At 36.2% G+C, this 16,659-nt stretch overlaps 1 protein-coding gene across 5 annotated transcripts in view; it reads right to left on the bottom strand.

Annotated features, from left to right (window-relative positions):
- The window catches only part of Tdg (Thymine DNA glycosylase), a 67,352-nt gene that overhangs the window by 31,102 nt on the left and 19,591 nt on the right, over window positions 1-16,659 (bottom strand). The window lies entirely within an intron of this gene.

Below are 16,659 nucleotides of genomic sequence, written 5' to 3'. Positions count from 1 at the left end.
AGTTCGGATGTAACCGAACATTTTATACTCTCGCAAAGTCAAATGGTATACTCGTTTGAGATTTCTTTGTGGATTGACTGATATTTTCGGTAGAAGGTCAACTATAGGCACTGGGGTCCACATATTTAGTACTTAGGGGTTGAACAGTTTTGGTTCGATTTAGACAATTTTTGGCCGCAAGGTGGCATACTTTAATTGCATTATTCACGCAAAGTTTTACGCCGATATAATCATTGTTGCTTGATTTGCATAGTGGAAAGTGAAAGAATCAAGTGGTATTTAAAATGGTGTCATATGGAAAATAGGCGAGGTTGTAATCCGATTTCGCCCATTTTCGCACTATGACATAGAAACATGAAAAGAACGTTACGCACCGAATTTGGTTGAAATCGGTTAAGCAGATCTCAAGATATGGGTTTTCACCTAAAAGTGGGCTGTGCCACGCCCACTGTCTAATTTTGAACGCGGTTCCTATAAAGTCATCTTATACCATCTCAGAGATAAAATTTAATGTCTCTGGCGTGTTTAGTGCTTGATTTATCGCGCTTTTAGTAGTTTTTAACACTATCGTTATATGGGGAGTGGGCGGAGTTGCCACCCGATTTCAACTATTTTCACACCGTCAATAGAAGTGCTAAAAACATTTGCTTCCAGTGAATTTTGTTATTATAGCATTAGCGGTTTAGGAGATATGCACATTAAACCTATTAGAGGCGGGACCACGCCCACTTTTAAAAAAAAAATTTTAACTGCAGATGCCCCTCCCTAATGTGATCCTGTGTACCAAATAACAGTCTTGTATCTTATTGCGGAGCTTAGTTATGGCAAGGTTTTTGTTTTTGATTAATGGCGTTTTGTGGGCGTGGCAGTGGTCCGATTACGCCCATCTGCAATACCAACCGTCTCACGGTACCATGAAACATGTCTACCTAGTTTCATAAAGATATCTCAATTTTTGCTCAAGTTAGAGCTTTCACGGACGGACAGACAGTCACCCGGATTTCAACTCGTCTCTTCATCCTGATCATTTATATATATATAACCCTACATCTAACTCGATTAGTTTTAGGTGATACAAACAACCGTTAGGTGAACAAAACTATTATACTCTGTAGCAACAGGTTGCGAGAGTATAAAAAATAGCAGATTATTTTCGTTTTAATTTCTTGCTCTAAATGTGGCACATCTTTCTGTCTTTTTTATACTCTGAACAGGATATATTAAGTTTGCCACAATGTTTATAACACCCAAAAAGGAAACCTCGGAGACTATAAAGTATATAAGTATACTAGAAGCCCGAAAGACGTTGTCCTGTCCCACGTCTTTAATGTAAACTTTTTGAAATAAGCTGTAACAATTAGACCGTTTTGATGAAAATTTTTATCAACAAACTTGTTACAATACCTAACGTCATTCATATATATTTATCAGAATTCGAACAATAGCAGTGAGTATATGTATTAGTATGCTTTCAGAGATGTTAAATATAGAAGCTGTATTGAATGAAAACTTGAAGTTTTTTTAATTGCAGGTGAAAAGGTTGAGTCTTAAACTATTCTATAACGGGTATTTATTCTTAACTATCACACAAAAACTGAAGTTATCGTAATGCCATAGGATGTACAATATTTTTGGTTAATCCTTGAGAGGTATAATCGTCAAACAAATCGTCATTGTGTCCTTGTGCCTTATTAATAGTTATCCCAAATGCCAAGCAGATGGGTAATTATAAATGTTTAAATGGTATCGGCGAATCTGAAGGAATCATTGGAATCCGTGGCAGAAGTACAACTTCATCTTGAAATTTTCTACTCAAAATAGTGGCTTCAAAAATGTTGCCCATGATTTTTTTTATGATTAATCCTCAGGACTAATCTTGGTCCTTGTGTAGTCTCTATTTCCGTATAGAGTAGCATAGCATAAGGGATGAATGTTTAGACACTATACACCATACACATGTCTATAGTCTTAATAGTTTAAACTATACTTATGCTATCTTAGAATCTGATCTCAGCGCCATCTATCAGGCTCAAATATACTTTTGAATATCTGTCACCACTGCAGCGCAGTCTGCCGGAATTCTATGTAAAACGTTCTAACATCTGCGAGGGTAGCGCAGTCTACCGGATCCAATGTAAAACATTCCAAAATTAACAACTACTTATAAATGAAAAATAAGTAAATAAGCATTTTTCCTTGGACCAAATTGTGAATCTAAACCAAATTCATCAAAATCGGTCCAGCCGTCTAGGAGGAGTTCAGTGACATACACACGCACACAAGAAAAATATATATAAAGATAAAAAGTCAGCGTGACGAGCTGAGTCGATTTAGCCATGTCCGTCTGTCGGTCGAATCGGATTCAAATGCTTGCACGGAAAATTTTTTCATTTGTGCAGTTGTGCAATTACCGAAAAAATTGGTCAGATACAAACTGAACGATCGAAATCAAGTGTTTGTATGGAAAACCTATTTATTTAACAAAATATATACACGACATTTGGTATGGGTTTTTGTCCAAGGCAACGGTACAATCTCCGAAGAAGTTGTTCAGATCGGATCACTATAGCATATAGCTACATTATAAACTGACAGATCAAAACCAAGACCTTTTGTATTCGTGAAGAGTATTATAGCATCTGTCATTAGATGAAGATAAATTCCTTGAATCCTAACATGGTCCTAATATTTTCGATCATAGGTAATGCATTTGGAATTATCTGATACGCCTATGCAATATTTCAGGGTACTTCAGGTATACTGATATACTACAGATAAATAATGATGGTACAATAAATTTACATTTATTATACTCTCGCAACCTGTTGCTACAGAGTATAATAGTTTTGTTCACCTAACGGTTGTTTGTATCACCTAAAACTAATCGAGTTAGATATAGGGTTATGTATATATAACTGATCAGGATGAAGAGACGTGTTAAAATCCGGGTGACTGTCTCTCCGTCCGTCCGTGCAAGCTGTAACTTTTTGAGTATAAATTGAGATATCTTTATGAAACTTGGTACACATGTTTCTTGGTACCGTAAAACGGTTGGTATTGCCGATGGGCGATGGGCGGACCACTGCCACGGATACAAAACGCCATTAATCAAAAACAAATAAATTGCCATAACTAAGCTATACAATAAGATACAAGACTGTTTCTTGGCATACAGGATTACATTAGGGAGGGGCATCTGCTATTTCAAATTTTTTAAAAAGTGGGCGTGGTCGCACTCCCTAATAGGTTTAATGTGCATATATCCTAAACCGCTAATGCTATAATAACAAAATTCACTGAGAACAAATGGTTTTAGCACTTCTCACGACAGTGTGAAAATAAGTAAAAGCGCGATAAATCAAGCACTAAACACGCCAGAGACATTAAATTTTCCTGGGATGGTATGCGATGACTTTATAGGAAACGCGTTCAAAATAAGACAGTGGGCACCGCCCACTTCAAGGTGAAAACCCCTATCTTGGGATCTGCTCAACCGATTTCAACCAAATTCGGTACATAACATTCTTCACATATTTCTGTGTTATAGTGCGAAAATGGGCAAAATCGGATTACAACCACGACTATTTTACATATAACATTTTAAATTCCATTTGATTCTTTCACTTTCCACTATGTAAATCAAGCAACAATGATTATATCGGGATAAAAGTTTGCGTGAATAATGCGTTTATAGTATACCACCTTGTAACCAAAAATTGTCTAAATCGAACCAAAACTGTTCAAGTACCTAGGGGACTAAATATGTGGACCCCAGTGCCTATAGTTGACTTTTTACCGAAAATATCGGCCAATGTATAATATATCTTTGTATATATTATATATTTCTTGTTTGCGTGGGTATGTCACTGAACTCCTCCTAGACGGCTGGACCGATTTTGATGAATTTTTTTTGTGTGAGTTCAAGGGGATTCGAGGATGGTTTAGATTCACAATTTGGTCCACTGGAAAATGTTTAATTAATTTATCATTTATAATTAGTTGTTAATTTTGGAATGTTTTACATTGGATCCGGTAGACTGCGCTACCATCGCAGATGTTAGAACGTTTTACATAGAATTCCGGCAGACAGACTTTTCGCGCAGCTATTTATACGTTGCTTGCCCGAGAGTAAGAAAACCATCGAAATTATTTGTTTATACCTCTCCAGGATTAACCAAAAATATTGTACATCCTATTGTATTACGATAATTTCAGTTTTTGCAGATAATTATCTCTAAAAATAACTACCCGTTATAGAATAGATTCAACCTTTTCACAATCAATTAAAACGACTTCAAGTTTTCATTCAATACAGCTTCTACAATTACTATCTCTGAAAGCATTCTAATATACATATTGACACGCTATCGATTGGTCGGATTGTGATAAATATATATGAATAACGTTAGATATTGTTATAAGTTTCTAATAAAATTTTCATCAAAATGGTCAAATTGTTACAGCTAATTTCAAAAAGTTGTTGGCATTATCGACATTTATCGAAAATATATTGGTATTACGCATTTAGAAACGACTATGATAACGACATAGAAACATTTATAACACGTCTAAAGCATATATAATCACAGGAGTTATTCTCCTTTTTTTAATATGGACTAAAAGCGAAAAGAAATAGATATTGGCGAAGGAAATCTTTGTTGGATTGTGGCAAAATGGCAAAAGTTATCGAGAAATCGCGAAAACTGTTGGCAGAGTACTGTCAGTCCAGAGAGTAATAATTAATTACAAGAAAACAAAATGTCGTGAGTCCAAGCCACGTTCTGGACGTCCAAAAAAACTAACTGAAAGAGAAGAGCGCAATATAACCTCTCTTGTGAAGTGTAATCCACGACTGACCACAAGCCAAATTTCAAAAGACATAGAATTTAAATACCAAAAGAAGCAATGTCCAGATACAAGAAAATAGCCGGATTTTACGGCAGAGTGGCACGTAGAAAGCCCTACATATCGAGAGTAAATCGACTTAAAAGGATGGCCTTTACAAAAGACCACTTAAACAAGCCTCCAGAGTTTTGGAAAAGCGTTATTTTTTCAGATGAAAGTAGGTTCTGCATCTTTGGAATGAAAGGTCGTAAGATTGTTTGGAGGAAAAGTGGAACAGCACTGAATAAGCAAAATCTCGTACCTACAGTAAAGCATGGTGGATGATGTGGGGGTGTATGGCAAGTTCGGGCGTTGGAAATTTTTAGTTTCTTGAGTCGATATTGAATAAATATGGTTATCTTGATATTTTAAAAATAAATTTAAAAGAAAGTGCAGTCAAGTTGGGACTAGGTGTGCGATTTATTTTCCAACAAGACAACGACGCCAAGCACACAGCAGAAATTGTGAAGCAGTGGTTGCTCTATGATATTCCGAAACAACTTCGTATACTCCCGCAATCACCAGACCTAAACCCAATTGAACACTTATGGAACCTACTAGAGACAAAAATTAGGCAGCGTGGTATCACCAACAAAGAAATGCTTAAGGACGCGCTTAAAGAAGAATGGGAACTCAAATATTTTCTTCAAAACAGACACAGTTCAAGTTAGAGTGCTGCCGTGTCAAGAGCTATTAATATATAAGTAAGAAGTTGCGAATTCGGCTAATGAGTTGTAAAGCGTTAAGTTGTTCGGATTAGAAATAAAGATTAGTGTATAGCCATTAAATAGGGACTTTTATTTAACAATCCAGTGATCGAACTCAAGAGTGAGTTACAAGGTAAGGTAAGGTACAAGGTATCGAGAAATTGGTTACAATAAGAAGATAGAAACGAAGCGACGATAACAACGACAACGGGAATAGGGCCGAATATAAATATGTATATACATATCTACGAATAAAATGTATGCTGTTTAGAAAGTATTTATAAAATTACAATGAAGATGCCTTTTAATGACTAGAAAACGTTTATCTGAGTTTTATAAAATATAATATACACCTTTTTCTTGTATCATCTCTCATTTCTAAAAAAAAATACCCATATGATCATACCGTCACCTAAAATGCAAAATAACGCAACATCAGTAATTCTAAATTGAGTTTTTTATTGATTTCGACCCTCTAAATCATATAACATACGTATACAAAGTTTTAAGCGTCTGCTATCAGATATAACCAAGCATATCCAAAATTCCAACATTGTTTCAATATGAATAGTTTCTATTTTATAGAATTTTGCATTTTAGGTTATCATACATTTATTCCTACACATACATGTGTATGTATATGGTAAAGTACATATATGGTATAACTTTCACAAAATATATCTACGGGTGAAGCCGAACATTTTATACTCTCGCAATTTGTAAGGTAGACCATTGCTGAAGAATTTGAAAATGGTAAAAAGTGAAAGAAATTCATAGCATAGTAAGTGTACCAGTGACCGGACACTACTCAGGTTTTGCATTTAAACTAAAAAAACCCTTAAAACTGGGATGCTTAGAAAAATTTATCCGAAGCAGCCATCGATATATAACGGTATGACAAGCTTAATTTTCTGATAATTGCGTCGCCGACTTTATTAAAGAAATTTTAGTTGGTGCACGCGAGATGTTATAAAGTTACTTTTTTGCTAGTGACATAGAGATTTTAGCAAGTAATAATTATAAGTTATTGTGCGTTAAAGGGTGTTATTAAATATTTAGTTTTGATCATAAATGATCTAAAAAGAAATCGTGGTAAAAATATTGTTAAAAGAACATTATTTTATTGATAATTTTCAACTGTCCGGCTATTAAAATTAAAATTATGTTGAATTCCAATGTCCGGAAATGTCATTTTAAAAAAATTTTATATTAAAATAAAACTTATAGAGTATTGAAACAACTGCCTGTAAGAGAGTATGTGGATACCTCATTAAAATGGTATAACCGCTATCTTCACTGCTACCAAGTTTTCATTAGCATATTTTAGATCAGTTTTATTGCATTACTATACAAATTTCTTTTTTTATGATTTTAAAAACTTGACACTTAAAATCAATTCTAATAGTTTATAGTTAGAAAATAAACCTAAAAGGTTACTAAACCGTTTTTCGAATCGAAGACAGCTATAAATGGACAAAGTGTTGGGTAGAGCCCTTTCGATTAATCGATAAATATCCGAAGCGATTTTTGGTACTGCCAACCCATGATTTCGTTTTTATACGCTTGCAACATGTTGCTACAGAGTATGTAAACTAGTTTTGTTCCCCTAACGGTTGTTTTTATCACCTAAAACCTATGGAGTTAGATATGGGGTTATATGTATAATATATAAATGATCAGGATGAAAAGACGAGTAAAAATCCGGGTGACTGTCTGTCCGTCCGTCCGTCTGTGCAAGCTGTAACGTGAGTAAAAATTGATATATCTTGATGAAACTTAGTACACATGTTCCTTGCCACCTAAGGAGGGTTGGTATTGCAGATGGGCGGGGTTTTGCCACACCCACAAAATATTAATCAAAACTTATAAAGTTCCATCATTAGGCTCGACAATAAGATATAAGGCTGTTATAGTATAACGAACTATTATAGTATAACGAACTGCATTAGAGAGGAACATCTATGGTTCTAATAAACCATTGAAGATATAATAACCAAATTCGTTCAGGGCATGTCTTTTTGGCATTTCTACCCACCCTGTGAAAATGAGTGAACTATTTTGTTAAAAATTACTAAAAGTGCGATAAATCTATAAATAAATGCGTCAGAGACATTAAATTTTAAACCCGAGATTGCACGAGAGGCCTTTATAGGACCCGGTGTCAAATTTGAACGATGGGTGTGGCACCGCGCAAATTGAAGTGAAAAGCCATATCTCAGGAACTACTTTACCGATCTCAACCAAAATCGGTTTGTAATATTTCGCTGAAATTCGTACATTATAGTGCAAAATCATGCATATAACACAATTTTAAATTCCATAAGATTCTTTCACTCTCCAGTACACAGATCAAGAACCAATCAATGTATCCAGATAAAACTTTGTACCAATAGAGATAATCCTTCTTTGACAATAATATGCCTGTATGTCAAAAATATGTTGAGTTGAATTAATAATTCCCTTAGCTCTCATATACTTAATAAAAAAGATTTTCGAACTTCTGGATGACTTTTTACACCATATATCGGCCGATATGTGAGTTATCTTAATTAAATAGAGTGACCATGCTTATAGGGAGTAAACGAATTACCCAAGCTTCCACTATATATAATAATTTTCGTTATTCTAACAAACCTTATGCCGAATAAGTCGGTCAGTGTTTGTGTTTCATACTTATAAAATTGCTTGAAAGTATGTTCTCGAGTATACATAAGTAATGTCAAAAGTTTGTGCAATCAGCCCAATCCTTTTCTGCCCCTAATGTACCCTATATAGTGATTTCCGACTTTCCACCTTTCTTAAACAGTTTAGGTTGGTCGAATACGTGATATTTTAGTAAAATTAAAAGGACAAGTTTTCTTAAAAATAATGTGGTTTAGCGCTGAATATAAACGGAATTGGTTAAGACCTTGGTCCAAACTTCCCATTGCTAATATTATGAATTCCGATCCTCTGGTTGACGTTTTGCACATCAACTCAATATATAATAGTAAGTAAAGTAAAAAGTTCGTTCGGTTTTTTATTGATTTTTCAAAAGATGATAACTTTGTGTACATTTGTCCGATTTAAGTCAAATATGCGCCGTTTTGTTCGTAAACTTGTTGCCAACGAGATGCTAACCTCATTATACCCCTCTCGTAGAAGGCTGCGTCCCTATTGCCAGAAAACTCGGAGAGCCAATTTTCACAGGCCTTTCTTGAGGCCAACTTCTCACCATTAAGCGCGTTCGCCATGAACAGGAAAATATGGTAATCACTTGGTGCCAGGTCCGGACTATGAGGTGGGTGCATTAGGACCTAACATCCGAGCTCCCGGAGCTTCTGACGCGTCACCAAAGACGTGTGTGGCCTGGCATTGTTCTGAAACACAATTCGGCCGCTGTTGATCATAAATGGCCTCTTCTGGATGAGTGCTGCCTTCAAGCGGTCTAGTTGTTGGCAGTAGAGGGCTCAATTGAGCGTTTGGCTATAGGGGAACAGCTCGTAGTAAATAATTTCTTGCGAATCCCACCAAACACGCAGCAAAACCTTTCTGGCCGTCAATCCGGTCTTGGCCACCGTCTGGGCCGCTTCCCCGAGCTTTGACCACGACCGTTTGCGCTCGATATTGTCGTAAGTGACCCATTTTTCATCACCAGTCACAATCCGCTTCAGAAACGGGTCGATTTTGTTGCGATTCAGCAGCGATTCGCAGACGGAAATTCGGTCCATCATGTTTTTTGCGTTAGTTCGTGTGGCACCCAAACATTCTTTTTGAATCCAAGGTTATGCAAATGGTTCCAAACGGTTTTCTGGCTTATCTTTATTTCCTCAGCAATTAAATAAGTGCTCACGTGACGGTCTGTTTCCACTATTTCCATCATTTTATCGCAATTTTCGACGACAGGCCTCCCGACGCGTGGTGCATCTTTGACATCGAAATTACCGGAACGGAACCTAGCAAATCATTTTGTGCTACACGTTCGTTTACAGTATCGGGCCCATAAACTAAATAAATTTTTTCAGCCGCTTTGGCTGCTTTTTCGCCTTGATCGAAGAAAAATTGTAAAATATAGCGAATTTTCTCTTTGCTGGTGTCCATCTTTGACGAGCGCTCACAACGTACTGAGTCAATCAATTGAAAAACGGTCAAGGATAAACTTTTAGCGCGAATAAACACGTTTTCAGCGCCGTATAGTATGACATGATGCGACACGTAACACGTACACACGTACTATGGACAATAACGCCATCTCTTAAATAAAAACCGAACGAACTTTTTACTTGACCTAATATTTAGCCTCTTCGAATGAGTTTGTGTCAGATATATTTAAGGAAGATTTTAAAATAACTTTCGGGAATGTATTGGTGTTTCCGTAGCCGTGACTTGCTGGGAAATATCTGAAATTAGAGATATGAACCAAAAAAAAATTTTTCACCAACTAATTGGCACAATTTCTAAAGAAATAAAAATAAAATTGTGATTTGAGTCACTCGACACAAAAAAATTTAATAATGTTATTATTGTTTTTTTTTTGTGTAGGGCTTGCATTTTTTATAATAGTATATAAATTATATACGAGTATATAAATGATCAACGTGACAAGCTGAGTTGATTTAGTCATATCCGTCGGTCTGTATATACGCGAACTAGCCCCTCAATTTTTGAGATCTGAAATTTTGCACACATCCTTTTCTCACTTAGAAGCGGTTCATTTGTCAGAACGGACGATATCGGACAATTTTAGCATATAGCTGTCATACAAACTGATCGATCAAAACCATGTTCTTCTATGGAAACTGTTGTTTCTTTTTATGCATTCATATTACTTATTAAATAGAAAGCTGATGTTATAATATGTTGGTAGCGGAATATTCTTAATGTCACACCATTTGTGGAGCCTATCTTGAATGCTAGTGTGCACCTTTATACTCCATTTGTACAACTTTTAACGTGAATTCGAGTATAAACGCAATGATCAATGAAAGTATTACATACTTATGTATACGCTTCAGCTCAATGTGTTCAGATATGCATACATATACCTTTATGGACAATTCAAGTAGAACTTTTGCTTCTATTTGCGTCAGACATTTGTTTTGACAGAAAAGTTCGATGCAAGCTTTTGTATGAGCTCGTTGACAAAAAAAAGTTTTCGACGCGAAGCCAAGCAAAATGTTAGGCAACTTTCATCTTTTTACGCTTTGCAACAGTCGCCATTTTTTAAAAGCAAAGCGTTAATTGTGGCATACACTTTGTTTTCTGCGCTTGGTTGTTTCAGTATGAACTGCCACGCAAAGCGAAAAATTGTATGTGAATGGGCATTTAGGCTTCAATGCTGTTTTAACGAGTTTTCAGTTCCAATAGTACACACATATATACAAACATATATTGCGTTTTAACTGCATCTGTGCTATGAATCATGTACTGATACGAGACATTTACAAAGGTATATATATATATGATTATTCGTTTCTGAATATTACGATAATTCAAACTGTATGAAATGCAGCTGAAACCGCTATCCATGAGGTATTGCAGTTATTATTATACTATCACTATTGTCCTTATATTATATGACTAACTGCATTTTTGAATGTGCGATTGGTAAGAAAAAATTGAGGTACTCTTTTGGCCGAAAGGAACACTTCACTAATTTATTAATCAAAAATTGTTTATGACAAAAAACATATATAATATTTCATTAAAAGTAATAAATTGTTTTATGCCTGAGAAAATACGCAATCAGTAGACCTAATACCTATGACTATATCTAACCAATATGGCAAAGCTTTATTGTATGTCTTGAAATCTCAAAAGTATACATTTCATTACGCAAAACACCAAAAAATGTTAGCTTCGCTGCAAAAATATCCTTCGCAAATATAGAAGTTTCGATACAAGAACTTGATTTTGATATAATACCACAATAATAACGTTTGAACAAGGTATATTATGTTTTCCACAAAATGTGTAACAACGAGAAGCAAACGTCGAAGACCCTATAAAACACTGTCAGCGTCAAAAGAAAGTGTACACCTTTTTCTCATACATTTCAGTCTTTATCTCAGTATAAAAATATTCAAAAATTTTCAAATAAATTATAATTTATGAATGATTAAATATTGTTCTTACAAAAAATTAACAGCAATCCAAAAAAAATTCATAAATACAAAAACAGTACGAACAAAACCAAATATTCTCAGTACCAAATATTTCACGCGTCAAAACAAAGTGTACAGTTACGGAAATAGGCCTCGCATATTTATTTTACGCAAAAAAATATATCGTTGTCAATAGTTCTTTCTTTGTAATTAGTTTAGTGAATTAGAAGATCGAACACGTTCGGGTTGACCAAAGCGGCTCAGTGCTACAGAAATGCGATCAGTTGTGAGAGCTGCAAAGATAGATCCAACTGACAGTGCCGTAAAAATATCGAAGGAAGTGCCCAGAACATCCGGACTGAACGTAAGTGCCAGCACGATCAGGCGAGCGTTGCATGCCAATGGTCTCTATGGCTGGGTACCGAGGAAAAAACCACACATCTCTACACAGAACCAAAAACGACGATTGCAATTTGCATTGAGCATCTGTGGGAACATTTGGACCGGAAAATAAGAAAAAGGAGAATAACCAGTAAAAATTCTCTGAAGGTAATTTAACAAGAGGAATGTTCCAAAATTTCCCCGGAAGTAGTGTCCAACTTAGTGGAATCAATGCCAAGGAGGTTGGAAGCAGTTATCCATGCAAAGGAAAAACAAACAAAGTATTAACTTTAGAATTTTTTAATTTTTCTTAAACTGTACACTTTGTTCTGCCGCGTGAAATATTGATTGATATATTTGGTTTTGTTTGTGTTGTTTTGTACTTGTGGATTTTATTTTGGATTGCTGTTAAGTTTTTGTAAGAACAATATTCAATAATTTATAAATGATAATTGATTTGAAAAAATTTTAATATCTTTATACTGAAATAAAGAATGAAATGTATGAGAAAAAGGTGTACACTTTCTTTTGACGCTGACAGTATATACATAAATGATCCGCGTGATGAGCTGACTCGATTTAGCCATGTCCTTCTGTCCTTCTGTATACAAGCGAACTAGTCCCTCTGTTTGTGAGATATCGATTTTGCACTGGACCTTTTCTCCCCTACAAGCTGCTTATTTGTGGGAATCGCCAATAGCTGTCATACAAACTGAACGATCGAAATCAAGTGTGTATATGGAGAACTTTTTCGTTTAGCGAGGTATCTTCACCAAATTTGGCATGGGTTATTGTCCATGGCAACGAGCCAATCTCCGAAGAATATATTACAATCGGATCACTCTAGCAACCATACAAACTGACCGGTCAATATCAAGTTCTTGTATAAAAACTTTTTAATTTGTGAAGGGTATTATAGCTTCGGTGCAGCCGAAGTTAACATTTTTTTTCTTTTTTCTAGTCTCATTGACATTGTAATTAGCAAAGCAAAGTATTTGCTTTTAATTTTATTAATCGTACGCGTGTATTTGAGTATTTGATAATGTAAATATCAAAATAAACAACGTAATTGTGTTTGGTTTGAAAGTCAAGAGACAAAATTTTACATTCCTTAGTATGCAAATTTGTCTTTATATTACTTCCACACCAATAAAATAATTTTCTAACTTTATATACATAGTATAGTACATATAGTATTTACTATATACAATCTGTAGAGATTCCAGGATAATTTAATGACATTACTTGGCTATAAATATATATTTATATTTAAGTTCGTCTCAGCTAATATACATTCATACATACCTCATCTCATGTAATCTCGTTTTTGATTTTGCTTTTAATCCTTTTTTATGCTCATAATTTATTTATTTTACTTTATTTCATTTGAAATGATACTGCTAACGCTTACTGGTATTTCGAGTGTATTGTTTTCTGTGGGATGAAGGGATGCATGTATACATATTATATATGCGTCAGTGTTTGCAAGTATACGTAATATTTTCTATCGCTTTTAGTTAAACTAAACTAAGCGCAATCGAAAAGCAACAAACAAACTACTCGATTCATGTATGTTACTACTTGCACACAATTGCATTGCGCATATATTCATATATGTATGTATATACAGTGTATTTTAATACTCTGCATGGAATGGGTACTAACTAATTCACCGTATAGTTCAGGTGAATTTTGTCTAATTCGTTAAAAGTATATTCAATTTTTATGATATACATAACTTCAGACAATAATTTTTACATGTTTGAGTCGCGCTGAGTTATGAATGTACATAATGGTCGCTCCGAAGAACCCAGAATATTATATAATAATGATTATTTTTGCCCTTGCGATAAAACATTTGGTGTAATAAATATAGAGTCAATGCCACAAACTTTCGGTAGCTTGGCAGTTATTTGTATCAAAAAAAAAAAAAACAAAAAAAACGTTAACTTTCATCGCAGCAAAGCTATAATACCCTTTACTGGTGCATTTATATAATAGGGTGTAAAAAGATCGTTATTATCTTGATTTTGAGCGGTCAGTTTTTATGGCGGACATATGCCGTATATATAGAAGGACAACGTCCGGTGTGTTTAACGTGAGTACCTGCCGGCGACGGCCTTACCTCACGGTGCTCAAAAGCACAACGTATCAAAACAATGCGTTGATCAGCTCCCCAAATAATACGAGCTTTTTGCAAGTATTAATTTGGTTACCAGTGGCCAGTGTGTAGGGACACACCGACCATCTTGGTAGGATTCGAGGCCGACCTAAAACCTCTTCCGTTTTCGCGTACGGAACCCAGTTGCTTGTGCAACTTCTTTTTTCGAACTGAAATTCAGTTCTTCCAGCATTTAGGTTTAAACCACAGCCACCACGATACTCCCCAAAGGGCCGAACCCAATGAACAGATTGAACCGAAGTCCAAGGGCATTCTGCTCCCCGTGGTACCCGAGTTGAGTCTCCGGTAAGACTGTGTAGCCGAAGCTACTGCCAGTTGAGCAACCCAATACTCAATGACTGGTGACATTTGTCGCTTGAACTTCAAATGTCTTTTTATTTGGAATCTCATTTAAAGTCTATAATATCAGTTCAAGCTGAGTATTATAGCACTATTTCTGACATCATTACTATGCTGATATTTCTAGGCAAGGTAAAATAACAGTCATAGTGCATTTGGCTTTTAGTCGCCTCTTACGACAGGCATGCCTTACCGCGGGTAAATTCTTACCCCTACCCGCAGGGGGAACATAGAGAGACAACGTGCTTTGTGTTTTACGTGAGTACCTACTGTCGACGGCCTTATCTCACGGTGCTCAAAAGCACAGCGTATCAATACAATGCGTTGATCAGCGCCCCGATAATGCCAGGCATTTTTCAGTACCGATTGGTAGTGTGGAATGGACATACTACACACCTTGCTGGAGTTCGAGGCCTGTCTAAAACCTCTGCCGTACTTTGGGTCCGGCACCCGGTTGCAGTGCAACTCCAGATTGAGTGATCAAAACACTCTTCCCGCATTTGGGCATCAACCACAACCACCACTATACTCCCCGAAGGGCCAGTCCGCATGAGCAGGTTGGAGCGAACTAAAAGGGCCCCTGCTCCCCGTGGTGCCAGAATTAAGTCTCCGGTCAGACCTCGTAGCCGAAGCTACTACCAGTTGAGCTTCCATACTGCTCTGTACTGGTGACTAGGAATTAAACCCTTACCCCTCATCCAATTCATATATATTTCAAACAAGATATCTAACCCCTATTTTCAGCTAATTGTGTCCGCCGCCAAAACAATTCACGCGCAAACCTATCAAACTACCCTAACTGTTCGGCATTCGGACTAGTGGAATATAGAAGGACAACGTCCGATGTGTTTTACGTGAGTACCTGCCGTCGACGGCCTTACCTCACGGTGCTCCAAAGCACAACGTATAAAAACAATGCGTTGATAAGCGCCCCAAATAATACGAGCTTTTTGCAAGTATTAATTTGATTACCAGTGGCCAGTGTGTAGGGGAACACCGACCATCTTGGTAGGATTCGAGGCCGACCTAAAACGTCTTCCGTTTTCGGGTACGGAACCCAGTTGCTTGTGCAACTTCTTTTTTCGAACTGAAATTCAGTTCTTCTAGCATTTAGGTTTAAACCACAGCCACCACGATACTCCTCAAAGGGCCGATCCCAATGAACAGATTGAACCGAAGTCCAAGGGCATTCTGCTCCCCGTGGTACCAGAGTTGAGTCTCCGGTAAGACTGTGTAGCCGAAGCTACTGCCAGTTGAGCTACCCATTACTCAATGACTGGTGATATTTGTCGCTTGAACTTCAAATGTCTTTTTATTTGGAATCTCATTTAAAGTCTATAATATCAGTTCAAGCTGAGTATTATAGCACTATATCTGACATAATTTACTATGCTAATTCTGGGCAAAATAAATTAACAGTCATAGTGCATTTGGCTTTTAGTCGCCTTTTACGACAGGCATGCCTTACCGCGGGTAAATTCTTACCCCTACCCCCAGGGGGAATATAGAAGGACCGACAGATATGGCCTCCGACGTTTTCTTCTGGTTGTTACAAACTTCGTGGCAAACTTAATTAACCCTGTTCAGGGTTTAATAATAATTCTAAAGATGCAATTGTATACTAGAGCTGAACTAGTTTTCAACTTGTATGTATGCATGAATTCATGAGGCATATGCCTGCAAATCTGGGAAAGTACATAGGTGCACTTACTTTTGTTTGTATATATGCACATAAATACATTTATGTCGATTCGTATGCACGTTTAGTCCTAATTGCATATACCCATGCATGCCTGCATTGACAACAGCTATTGTGTGTGAAGTTTAGGTACATTTAGTGTTAGGATGTGAGTCGATTTTAAAAGATCTCATCGATTCTTCTACATGATGTATACAATCGGACAGTCAACATACACATTTTTAATGTATACACAAACTTATATGTAGAAATATTTATTCCTATACATATTGGTAAACTATATCCATACATACAAGAAATACAAGGTTGCCACACAAAAATATTTCTTCAAGATGTATTAAATCAACAAGTATGGAATGCAAACAAGACAATCATATTTAAGTC

The sequence above is a fragment of the Bactrocera oleae genome, chromosome X (assembly GCF_042242935.1).
Source record: "Bactrocera oleae isolate idBacOlea1 chromosome X, idBacOlea1, whole genome shotgun sequence".
Classification (NCBI taxonomy): domain Eukaryota; kingdom Metazoa; phylum Arthropoda; class Insecta; order Diptera; family Tephritidae; genus Bactrocera; species Bactrocera oleae.
The sequence above is the reverse complement of the archived record's forward strand: the minus strand, read 5'-3'. Positions and strand labels throughout refer to the sequence as shown.